The following is a 13,506-nucleotide window of genomic DNA, read 5'->3' as shown; positions in this document are numbered from 1 at the left end:
TCAGTGTCACAGAGCTACAGTTATTGCTGTAATTAAGGGAAAACCATCCTTTGATTTTCATCAGGTTTTCATAGATAAAATAACATTACAACATTTTGTCAAATCCAGTTACAATATCTTTTGAGAATGTAGTCTAAAAATGTATGGGAAATTAATATAAATTACTTATAATTGCTTATAACTGGAATTGAAAAGATTAAAAAGGAAGGGCCAGCTTTGATTCAACCTGACACACATGATGAGATTAAGCAGTAACACATTTGAAGATACAAGTAAAGCTTGGTGAAGTTCTTATTACTTGAATGTCAACTTGATGGGTATAATGGTTATCTGTGTATGAATACAGTTTCTGAGAGCTGCAGGACTTGGCTTAGCGATCTAAGAACCCAAATTAAAGTTCCTAGACTGCCTGGAGCCAGAGGTTTCAACACTGTCAACCAACTCTTCACTTTCTGAGGCAGATAAACCACGTTCCAAAACGCGAGCTCTTTGTGTAGCATGACACCTTCAGATGAAGGCCTGACTACATGTCATGGACAATGCAGATTATTCTGTTGGTTTTATATAACAGTATGACTTTGTAGTTACCACATGTGTGGGAGCATGTCAAAATTCCAGGTGACCCAACAACTGCCCAACCCCAGAAATTTAGAATTCAAAAATATTCCCTTTTTTTCTTCTTATAGTATTGAACTTTTAAAAGGAAATGAATAGAGGAGGAATCATTTCATACCAAGCCCAGAAAAATGGACTGTGAGAGTAAGATATATATGAAGCACTTTGACCAACCAGGTAACACTTGAAAGGAAAGAGAAAGTATCAAGTGGGAATGTATGAGTAGCTTAGGTCACAAAGCAAATGAGATTGAAGAAAATACAAAAGCTATTGTGCTCAGGGGAACTGTAATCACTCAGCCACTTGCTAAGCAGGTAATGCCTCCAGCTTTCTCACCTCATTAAAGACTGTCCTCACTTATTTAGTTGACAGAATAATGGTCCAAAAGAGTAAAAGAATTTAACCAGTGGACTAAAACATCTTTGCTTTTACATGATTTCATTTTATCTAAACGTGATTTATTTTTTAATCTAAACACAAAGTTTAAGAGTTTCTTTTGTTCACAAACCCATAGCATCCAACTGAAATAGCATACCACATACATCAAGATGGAAAATTAAAGCAATTAAGTAAAGGTAACTCAAGTATAATAAACACTTACGAAGAAGGACAAAATGAGACAGTCAATATATCTCACTTGAACTAAAAGGAAACAAAAGTTCCTTGAAGATTTGAGTCAATAAATACAGCAAAATAAATAGGTAAATGATTTGGAGTACAGCCATTAAGTCAGAATAAGGAGATTTTTCTTCTGTAATCTTCGTTATTTACATTAGCCAAAGGAATTAGCAGTATTAAATATTATTAAGTGAAAGAGATATTTTAAGTGAGTACCAGAAGATTTACAAGCTTCTAAACTGTTCCTAAGTAGTGAGTCTAACACAAGCATGAAATGGGATATAATTATTTTTCCTGCTTTGAAATAACAGACATAACAAGTATCAGTGCTATGAAAAAATACATTGAAAACACTACATTTTTAAAACAATGTGTCATGTTCAATTCATGGACATAAACAATATATTAACTGTATTCTTGAATTAGTGCCATTTTCAAATTCATTAAGCAGAAGGAACATCCAGAAAGGGAAAAATTATCTCTGAACACTTTCTCATTATAGATGAGGACAGCCAGTCAGGACACAGTTCACAAGAATACAGCCAATGAAGCAGTGAGCTAGCTAATCTTGTGTCTCAGGAAGCCATATAACTCACCCAATGCAAAATAATTGAGAAAGAACATATTTACTTCAGAAGTCAGGAACTGATTTTTATGGACAAATGTCACTTTTGTCCCTGGAAGGTGTTCTGAAACTCACAGCCGCAGCAACAGTTGCTCTCTCTGAATTCCAAAATATCACAGGAATCCTAGCTATAATTGCTGTAATGGACATCAATTTGCCTGTCTAGAGATTGCAGTTTGCAATATACCAGGAATTTGCAGGTGTCACTCTTTTACCATATTCAGCCACTGAGAACTGTAGCAACTGTCAAGAGTACCGTTTTTCATGTGGGAATGTTCAAATAGAGCCCTAGGGTATATCTTTGAATAGATCACTTGTACTCACAGTTCAGCCCCAAATCCCTGAGACTCAGAAATGTCATTGCAATTGCAGGGACAGTCACTGAGTCGTAGAATCAAACAGAAGTGTGTTGAAGTATCTGTGCAATAGAGACACTGATAGTGCAAATATTGTGGTTTAATTTTCCAGAAAAAGAGCCTGGACATGAGACTCCAGGCCTTGCTTTTCCATGCAACCTACTGCCCCTATTAACTTGTCAGAACCATAATATAAAGGGAAATCATACTGTGTTGAGTATATCTATGAACCAAAATCTAAAATGCACAGGACTAATATGAGGAAAATATTTTAATTTGTTACAGTATAGTAATTTGGAAACATGTAGGCACTGGTTTATGTATTTTATGTGCCTCAATACTTCAAAGCAGCATGCCTTTCGTACAGATGTTAGCTAAACTGGTTTTGAATACACGAACTAAGAAAATCGTAATTGTACTTAAGTTAGTAAAAATCAATTCTATAGGAGATAAGTTTTCTTCCAGATATGAAGTTATGACCTGTCAAGACAAATTTAAGGGTTTTTTCTGACTTATGAATTTTAAATGAGAAGTAAGTAGTACATAACAAAGTATCAAGCTTATTTATATTACCTACACACAGAATAAACACTGTCCAGCAAACTGAAATTGTGAAGAAATGAATCTGCTTTTAACCCATGCTCCAAGAGGTACACCAGTTTTGTATGAAAATAGTTAAATTGTCCAAGTCTCATAGACCCATCATAGAAAAAATAAGACCTACCGTTCGATTGAAAGGTATTTGTGTACTACCCTATATAAATAACAGGTTAGGATGCAGTTGAGCCAAGTGTTTTTGACTCTCCAGCTCTAGTGAACATGAACTATAGCTATAAGTATTGTAATATCTGTGTATTTAAAAATTTGGAAAAGACTAGAGATCATTCCTGCTCAGAGAGAAATATTTTATTTGTTTCAGTTTCTATTTCAGCTGTTCTTTCCTTATTGTTAAACGTATCGATTGAAAATTGTATACAAAAAAATTCTAAAAATCGTTGTTTCTTTTTGTATGGTGCTGAAAATTGATGTAATTAAGTCTCTTCCACCAATCAGTTTTAATACTGAAAAGTAACTGGGAGGAACAATGAACTGTCTGTGCAGCTGAAGAGCTGTAGGATAGCAATGAGATAATTTCATTAAATTCCTAGTCATAGAAATGATGAGTGCTTGCTTTAGTGGGTTTTGCCGACAAGAACTCTTTTCTCTTGACACAAAAAGAGGAGTTCCACGTCCTGCTCTGCTTCCATTAAACAAACCACTTATTTTTAAAAGCATTTATTCAAACATGCACTTCAGCTTTTGAATCTCAAAATAACTAAAATGTATGCCCATTAGCTGGTCCCATTCCGTGGTGGAAAATAAAATTAGTGTTTTGGATTTTCTCTTGATTATTTTAAGGAAGATACTTACTATCTGAGTTTGCATGTTTCTGTATGTGAGTTATAGGGACACTGAAACAATCACTCTTTGTCCCAGAGATTCAGGTTTCATTTATTTGAGGGGAAAAGTCGTTGTTTTAGTTGCTCTTACTTGAAGTCTAAAAAATATCTGTTTATTTAGTGTAATAAGGCAGATGACAATTTTCTTCTATAACATCAATATCTGTACTTTTGAGTATTTATAAAGGCATAAGCGTTAAAAATGTATATTTTGTTTTTATACTTTAACAGTTTCCCCCTTGAATGTATGCTGTCATTGTTCATTCTAACCAGCCCTCTGCACACTGCATTGTTCCAAAGATACTGAATAAGCTACAGACTTCTAGCTTCAGATCCTCCCTTCCACTCAGGTAAAGGCCAGGACTCTGTGGCCTCAGTTGCTCATGTGGTGGCTGGCTTCCTGGAAGAGGGAAGAGTGTTTTTCCATTTTCTATTTGTTGATGGTTCTTGGCAGCTTCCGCAGTAGTTTTGCTGCTGTTGATGTTTTGTTTTGTGGATCTAGAAATCATTAGAGACATAACTAAGAGTGAGGAAGTATACAAACTAAGATCAAGTATAAACTGGACCTCAGTTTTCACAATCAATTATTAAATTTAGTAACGATGTTGGTTTTACCCAACTGTACCCAAAAACTGTAAAAATCTTGCATTTGAGTCCATTTAAAGATCGTACGTTCCTTAGTGACAGGAAATCCCACCTGGAAATCCTAGGGTACTCTTTCTATACCCTTAAGAGAAAATTACATATCCTAGAATAGTCACTTAAAATATAAACACTTTTACTGGGAGAAAGACAGTCATGTTACAACTTTACAAACTCATAAAGTATAAAGAAAGATGCCTACGCTGCATGATGTGTCACCTGCAAAACTTCTATTAGTAATACCTGAGTACTGACTCATGTTTGTATTATTTGTTGGTAATTACTAATTGTTAAGTGCTGACTAAGCACTAAAGACAACTACTGATAAAAATAATCTAAAAATAAGAATTAGTTATTCACACAATTCAACTATAGTGTTGGAGAAACTTCCTTGATCCTTGGAACTAAAAAGCATTTCAGAGATTCACTATAATGTCATCACTTATTAAAAAATAGACACTTTTTTCAAAGGACATGTAGTCACCAGAATATGGATAATCAAAAATCTTGTTTGAAAACAAGGCTACTGATAAGTTTTAAGCCTGCTGAAGGCCTCTCTCTGCCATCGCAACAAACCAAATCAGACCAAATTGGAAAACCCAGATTTAATGGGTAAAGCACTCCGAGGCGATTCCCTGGCCCCACATGGAGGAGAAGGGGATGAGAACACAAGAACCATGAGTCTGTTTTCTGGGATGCAGCTTATGTATCCACTGTGGGAGTCATCCTGAGCCTCTCTGAGGGAGGAGCTGTGTTGGCAGGCTTTGAAGGGGAGGGTTTGGGGAGGAGCAGTGTTTGGCTGGCTCTGAAGCAGCGGGTTTAGGGAAAGAGATGGGGAAGGGAGCCAAGGTGGATCTTCCACCAGACTCCTTCCAAACACCTACTTTTTATCATGGGGCAAGATATTGGCTGTTAGGATATAGAATGACCTATACTGTTTGTTACAGTTTCTTATGTATTTAAACTACTCAGCAGCTGGAGCTGGGGAGATGACTTAGAGACGAAGAGTATGCGCTGTTCTTACAGGGCATCTGCGTTCATTTCCTAGAACCCTATCAGGCAGCTCACAGCTTACTTGGAACTTCAGGTGAAGTGCTAGAATTTCCAACACTGTTCTAGCCTCTGTGGACAGCCTCATTCACAACCACATAAACATTATTACACATATTTAAAAAAAAAAATCTGGAAACATGTTCAGCAGTTGATGTTGGCAAAAATCAGTATACATTAAATATAGCTTCCAGTTTTCAACATAAGTGCAACTAGAAATTAGTTGAACTCTAAAAGAAATATTCAAAAGAGTATTTTTCCTAGGCTCTCTGGATAAGCAAGACAGTTGTTTAGCTTGTACTGTATAGGGAGCCCCCAGGCAGTGGGATCAGGACCTGTCCCTAGTGCATGAGCCAGCTTTTTGGAGCCTAGTGCCTATGGTGAGACACTTTGCACAGCCTTGGTACAGGGAGAAGGGGCTTGGACCTGCCTCAACTGAATGTACCAGGCTCTGCTGACTCCCCATGGGAGACCTTGCCTTGGAGGAGGTGGGAATGGAGGGTGGGTTGAGGGGGAAAGCTGGGAGGCAGGAGGAAGGAGGACAGGAGAAGCTGTGGTTGGTATGTAAAATGAATAGAAAATTTCTTAATAAAAAAATAAAATAAATAGAAAAAAGTTTTTCTTCCTTGATTGGACTTACAAAAAATTTAAATTTATACCTAATAGAGCTTGATTTCATCTACTATTACAGCCGCATGAGACCAGGGAGACATTTCTCTTTTCACACATGGACCGAAAAGCCATACTCATAAAATTTCAACAGTATGATTTGCTTAACAAGACCTGAATAACAACAACAATAGACAATCCAACATGATGAAGGAAATCTCTTGTCAGAGCACTCCTAGATGAAGAGATCCTGGCAGGTAATGAGGGATGTGTGTGTGTGTGTGTGTGTGTGTGTGTTTGTGTGAAAGAAAGAGAGAGAGAGAGAGAATATCAGTCTTATTCAGGGATGATGCCCCTAATTGGTTATTCAATACAAGGTGGTCAAGTCTAAAAACATGATAAACACTACAAGGACTCATCAGGACATATATGTATATATTTTTTCTCTTATACATGCACACACACACATATATACATTATATATCATATATAATATATTATATAGAGATATATATTAGAGACAAAGAGTCCATGAATTATGAGAGGGAGTTGTGGGGACAAGGGAGGATTTGCAGGCAGGAAGAGGTAGATGATATAAATGCCATGAAAATATATAAATTTTACAAAGAAAAAATTAATACTTCCTTCAATAGTTTTTTTCTGACATGCCAAAGATGACCATTTTATCTGGGGATTTAATGTGTGTAACAATGGTATGTAAGTGTAAGTTGTTTAAAGGCAATGTGCACTACATAACAAGCTCTACCCAATACAGAAAAAGAAAGAAAATGGAAACAACAACAACAAAAAACAATTAAAAGAGAGAGAAAATGGGAAGAAGAAAGGTAGGCAATGGAGTGGGAGGGTGGAGGGAACCAAAGGGAAAGGACTTATTTTAAATTTCACTCCATGATCAATCTCCATCAACTCTGCTTGCTCGCTAATCCACATGGAATGCTTCTCAACTTTTGACAAAGATTTGTGTATATGTCTCCCAAGTGAGAGGAGACTTTATCACACACAAGTTCTTCACTGTAGATAATATTTGTTCTCATTAAATCAAGGTTTTTCTTGCTAGTAAGCATGGTGTGTTAACTTGATAGCTTTCCAAATTCAGGTGCTTATAAAAACAAATCTTCAAAGCAGCATCCATTTAAAATCCTGAGTTTCATGAAGTGGCTGAAAATTGTGAAAATATTTTCAACTTTATAGCCTTATAAAATGGAAAATGATCAGTGTTCTGGGCATAGGTACATCGGGAGGGTTTTCTAAATAATTCTGCAATGTAAAATAGACTCCATGTGCTCTTATTTACCTGATCATGTTCCAAACAAAAATCTAAGCATTTACATAAGAGAATTGGAAATACAGTGATTTAATGTCTTGCCAACACAAAAAACATCTATGGTCTTACTGACTTTTGCTCCCCAATTTACTGAACACAGATACATGATAAAATGGAGAAGTGAATTATTTTCTTCATTTTGTAATATACAGACATATGGACAATTTGGATTGTTCTTAAAAATCTTAAAGATATTATCAAAGTAGTCCATCAAGATAGACTATCAAATAGTCTATTAAGAATTAAATTTCCTTTGGCACTGGAAAAAAAATCTTGCTTGGTTTGTTTAAATGGCAAGGGATTAGAGATGAAAGAAAACTCACAAAGGACGTTTATTCATTAAAACTTGGCCCTGTGACAAATCAATTTCATTCTATGGAAATGGTAAGCATACAAAATTCTTTTCTTTATAAAATGTATAGTAGGGAAGAAAAGTAAGTAAGTATGTAAATAGGTAAATAATAAAAAAGTAAATAGTTATCAAAGAGGGAGGCAGGTGCTACTGCAAATGAGGACCCTGAGCGTTCACTTGGAGCTACATTAGAAAGAAGGTTTGAAACATCTCCTGATATTATAAAGATGTATTTATTTTCGTTTTATGTGTATGAGTGTTTTTGACTGTGTATTTGCACCATGTACATGCAATGTCTGCAGAGGCCAGAAGAGGAAATCAGAGCCTTTGAAACTGAAATTACAGGTGATTGTGAGCCATTAAGAGGGTGCTGGGAACTGAAACCCCAGGTCATCTGCAAAAGGGGCAAGTAGTTTTGACAAATGAGCCATCTCTCCAGCCTCCAAACACTTTTCTCCTGAGATGTGTGAACTAAAAAGTCACTTACCCTGTGCTTCTGTGCCATAACTGGAGCTCTGCTTGACAAGGACGTGTCAGATAACCTGGCTGAGTCAGGAGTAGAGACAAGTGAAGAAAGCAGAGTGTTATGCTCATCCTTCAATTCTTAAGCAATTTAAAATATTTCTATATTAAAAATTGGGTAAAAGAAAGTTATTTTAAAAAACATAGGTATTAAACCCATTCAAATGCCAATTGTAACTGATTACTTAAAATTATTTGGTTCTTTTTTGAAAATTTCAAAGACAAACATTTGCTTTAAACCAAAAATAACACAGGTGATTCCATGTACCATGGCACACATTTTCCATGTCCGGATAAATGGACAAAACACTCAAGCTAAATAAGACATCCTGAACTATGAGTGTGTTTTGATCCCTCTTTGGCTGTGTGTCTGTCTGACACTTGACATCACCAAGCACATCTCTATTCTTCCATCTCCAGCTTCCCAGAGCTTTAGCTATACCACATTACCCGTTGCTCCATTCTTTGTGTTACTTGCCAGGACTTGGCTTCTTTTCTCCCAGATTGACAGCTTTACTCTCATTTTACTCTCCCTGTCATACATGCATAAGCCTACATAATCTGATTACCTTTGCCAGACCGATGTATTGAAGAAACTCAGTTCCTTTCTGTCCTGAGCATTACTGAATCATAGAATCTGTTCCTCTAACTGCAGAACAGTTTATATTTCCATGGCTCTCATAAAATTGTGCATACTTCCAAAGTCCAATTTTTTAAAATGTATCTGCACACTAGCTCTATTTAATCTTTATTTAAGATTGACTTCAAAAATCTTTCAATCGTCTCTTTTTCAGCTTCAGAGATAATTCTTCATAATTGCAAAAATTACTAACAATTATTATTTCCATTAATCAGTCTATTTCACATTGAAATGAAGCAAGGGCTTCATCTAATTCACCCCAAGTGTACAGTATTAGGAACCCTGTGCATCATTAATGAGATATTGAATATTTATTGAAATTTGAATGGAATCAATTAGTGTGGTTAAATTTTTCTAATATTCAATATCAATTTACTCACATAAATTATGGTCTCCTAAAAATAGTGCAGATATATGAATGACATTTACAATACTTCTTTAGATCCATTATATTGAACTCAGTTTAGTCACTAAGAATAGAGAGGAAATTATATCAGCAATGAAGTCAAAGTTAAGATGCAGAGACATTCCGAACAAAATTTGCTTGGGGGTAATAAGTACTTTAATAAGATGTAAAATTATGCCACATGATCAAAGAGATTGTCTTTGGTCTTATTCCGATGTTAGAAGAAAAAAAATGAGTGATTGCTTTCTTGCAAGAATTATTGCTTGCTGAACCTTGAATGAGTACTAATTGCTGGAGTGGAAATTTAGCAATTTTTAATCAAAAGAGGGCTTTATAAGGTGATCCTTCATAAGAATATAATTCTGATAACCAACATGAAAAAAAAAAACTGTAGCACAAGTATTTTGATCAGGAACAACAAACACAAATTTGAAAATTTGATCTAACATAGTATTAATAGCAGGGGCTATGAAAATCTATTTCCGATACAAGTAGAAATTAGAATGTTAAGAATATAATCTATGGATGTGAAAAAGGTAAAAAAAAAATCAAAAATAAAAACAAAGTATTAAAAAGGCAAGATGTTTCTTTTATTGCTAACGTATGGAAAAGATGCATTTTTTCTATTCAACGAAGAAAAGTAGGTTAAAAGTGGGCCAGGAATGTGATAGATACAGGTGCCCCATTTAGGACTGCACATTCTCCAGTCTCTTGTTCTCTAATCACCATCTATTGCAAATAGAGGTTTCTCTGATCATATTAATAGATATGTTAATCTATAGATATAATTATAAGTCATTAGGAGTCAGTGTAAAACTTAATCAACTTAGTGGAATAATAGTAATAGGCTCTCCCTTAAGATTATGACTTTTCTAGCCATAGGCTCTTGGCCTAGCTACACTGGCAAGTATGGGTTTCATCTTGGGAATGGGCCTCAAGTTTAGTCAGAAAGTGGTTTGTTACCTTATGATGTTCATGTCACTATTGCAACAGTGGACATGTCTTGCCAGGCTGGATGTTACTTTAGTTCTCAGGAGTCCTAGCTGAGTAAGATTGAAAATTACTTTCCTCCTCCAGTAACACATATAGCACCTTCTAGCACTATGAAAACTAGCCAGAAAGAATGAAGCTTTATTCAGGGATTATTGGAGAAAAGAGTGTCAAAAGGTTGGAAGGGCTAGAGGTGGTAGATGAATGCCAGTAAATTATCCTCTAAATGTCACAAGGAAGCTGTACACATGAATGTACAACAATTGTGACAATATGTGCAAGCCATGCCCAAGCTTAATCCAGACCAAATCTCAGTATGGTTATGGAGGGTAGACATAAAGTTGCACTCCTAGACAAAAAACAGTCAGCATTTGGTAGTTTCTGGGAGAGGGATAATCAGTTTTCTTTATGAACTTTGCCTCTAGTGGCTTGACTGTGGTCCAGTGGAAGGTTACACATCTAAAAATATATGCACAATACATGATGAATTTGATAGGTGAAAAAATGAAAAGAAAAATAATAACAAATTGTACGTAAAGTTGGGTAGGTGGCGAAGTGGGGAAGAGGGCCCTAGGAGGAACTGGGGAGGAAGTGATCAAAACACATTGCATAAGATTTTCAAAGAACTAATAAAAAGAAGGAAAGAAATTACAATAAAATGAAATACATGCGTCAAGTGAGATGGTTTTTAAAAATTGAAGTTTTAATGGCAATGACCCTAAGATACTGTCTTTGAGGTTCAAGTCAACATTAGATTGAAAGATTCATGGACCTCAGTGTATGGGTGGATATAACTGTATACATGACTTTACCAGGGGAAAAGTCGTTTCTGGAAATCTTCAATATGAAAAGATGAATGTACAAATTTGATCCAAATGTAACTGTAGAGATGTGGGAAATATACTAACAGAGTCAGGAAATGTCTAATCCAAGAGCAGATGCATAAAAGCATTGTGTGCCATAATTTCAAATGACCTAGTTTATCTAAATACAAACAGATAAATCTTTTATATATTGAAAAGTTATGACTAACATAGTCTCCTTTCTATAAATTGTTGGCTGTTGTTTTGTTTTACTTTTGTAGGTTTTTTTTTGTAATAAACAATACACAGTTATTAGGTGACCTAATAACTAATTAGGTAAATATTATGACATGTGGTCCATGGTGGACTTCATTTGTTGTTTGCTTTGTTTTTCTAAGTTGTTGTTTCTATATATAATATATATAATAAATATATATATTTAACTTTTAGCACTTTGTAGTAGAAGTTTTCCTGTGTCCCACCTGGTCCACAGCCACTCAGACCCATGTAAACACACACAGACTTATATTAACTAAAACTGCTCAGCCATTAGCTCAGGCTTCCTACTGACTAGCTCTTACACTTAAACTAAGCCCATTTCTGTTAATCTGTATGTTGCCACATATTCCATGGCTTTCCCTGTGTGCCATTACATGCTGCTCCCTGGACAGCATGCTGGCATCTCCTGACTCAGTCTTCCTCTTTCCAGAATTCTCCTTGTCTGCTTATCCTGCCTATACTTCCTGCCTGGCTACTGGCCAATCAGTGTTTTATTAAGCCAGTGTACAAAAGCATTATCTCACAGCATTTCCCCTTTTCTGTTTAATTAAAAAGGAAGGTTTTAACTTTAACATAGTAAAATTACATATAACAAATAGTTATCAAGCAAGAATTACAGTTACAATATCTAGTCTATTTATATTTTGTAAAATTAAAGAAAATATTTTATCTATCCTTTGCTTGCGAGTCTTAAGTTTTATATCTAATTTATCTTTTATCATAACCAAGGAAAATTATAACTATCTAGTCTTCAACTACATCAAAGACCTCAGAAGGATATAGTATTACTTAAATAAACAGGAAGTACATTGTAAGCAACTTTCAAAAATCTAGGATGACAGAGACAGCTGCCTGCCTGGACAGTCACCCGAAGTTCTTCTGCAATGCTGGGGCATCTGTCTTCAGCCCATATGTCTAGAGTCTCTCGGTCACTTCTCTCCGTGTCCTGTAGAATGTCTGGCAGTTTCTTCTGCAAAGCAGGAACCTGAAGGACCATTTTGCCTTGCAAAGTTCAGTGGTCACCTTCCTATGGGTCCTGCATGTCCAGTTTATACAACATATTATCAATCAGTCCAGACAAGAACAGTTTGCCAAGAAGATGACTCCATTTCAGTATTATGGCCTTATATAACACTATAAATCCTGGTGGTTAAATTTATATCATTGATAACAATATTTATGTACAGATAAATCACAATTATTTCTATAATGTAGTTGTCATCAATTATGTCATCTGCATATGATTTTAGAATTACTTATTAATAAATTTTCAGGGATTCTATTTGAGCATATGGTTGTACCTGTCTGAATTTGAAGAAATCAATGCAGTGATAAAGTCTACCAAACTGCAAATGTACCTTGTGTCTGATTTTATTTAGGTCTTTATTTTTCTTTACAACGTTTTGTGTCATTACAGCTGGATTATACATCTTTTGTTAGTTATGTCTTTTCATGAGATGTTTTCACATAATGCTATGAACGCAAATTTTAAAACTATTTTCTGGTTATTTACTGTTAGTAGATACAGTAAAATTACTATTTTTTGTATTGACATTGTATTCAGCACTTTCCTAAATCAACTTACCATTTGTAAGAGTTTCTAGATAACTTTATATCTTCTATGTGTAAATGACAATATATGTGATCAATAAATTTTTAAATTTTATCACTACTTGTTATATTGTTGCAAGAAGAACTATTTTATATAAAAATATTTAACATTTTATCAAGCATCATTTTTCTTTTAATGAGGACATTTTTATTTAAAAATTTATTAGAGTATTTTGATGTAATAAGGAGTTTCCTGTTTGAGATTCATCATTATAGATATATTTAATTTTGCCCATATAGTTATAATAATTTTTGCCCTTATGCTCAGAAGATGAGTTGAGATATGCTTTTCTTTCCTTGTCTGTGGTTCTGCTCTCCACAATTTAAGTTATTCACTATCAGTGGTTAGAAGACACTAAATGGAAATTTCAATGAACAACTAATTCATAGGTTTAAATCACATTTGTTTCAGTACATTGTTATAATTATCAAATTTTATCATTTCCTACTCTTTCCAATTCTTCCCATGATGATAAATCATGCCTTATCAAAAGTATGTATGTTTAGCGGGGAAAAAAACATATGCTTGGTTCAGTACTATCTGCAATTTTAGTTGTCTGTAAAATGTCTTAGGGTATATCTCCAATAGACTAGGGAATCTACT

The sequence above is a fragment of the Peromyscus eremicus genome, chromosome 3, assembly GCF_949786415.1.
Source record: "Peromyscus eremicus chromosome 3, PerEre_H2_v1, whole genome shotgun sequence".
Lineage (NCBI taxonomy): Eukaryota > Metazoa > Chordata > Mammalia > Rodentia > Cricetidae > Peromyscus > Peromyscus eremicus.
This window is presented reverse-complemented; position numbering follows the sequence as displayed.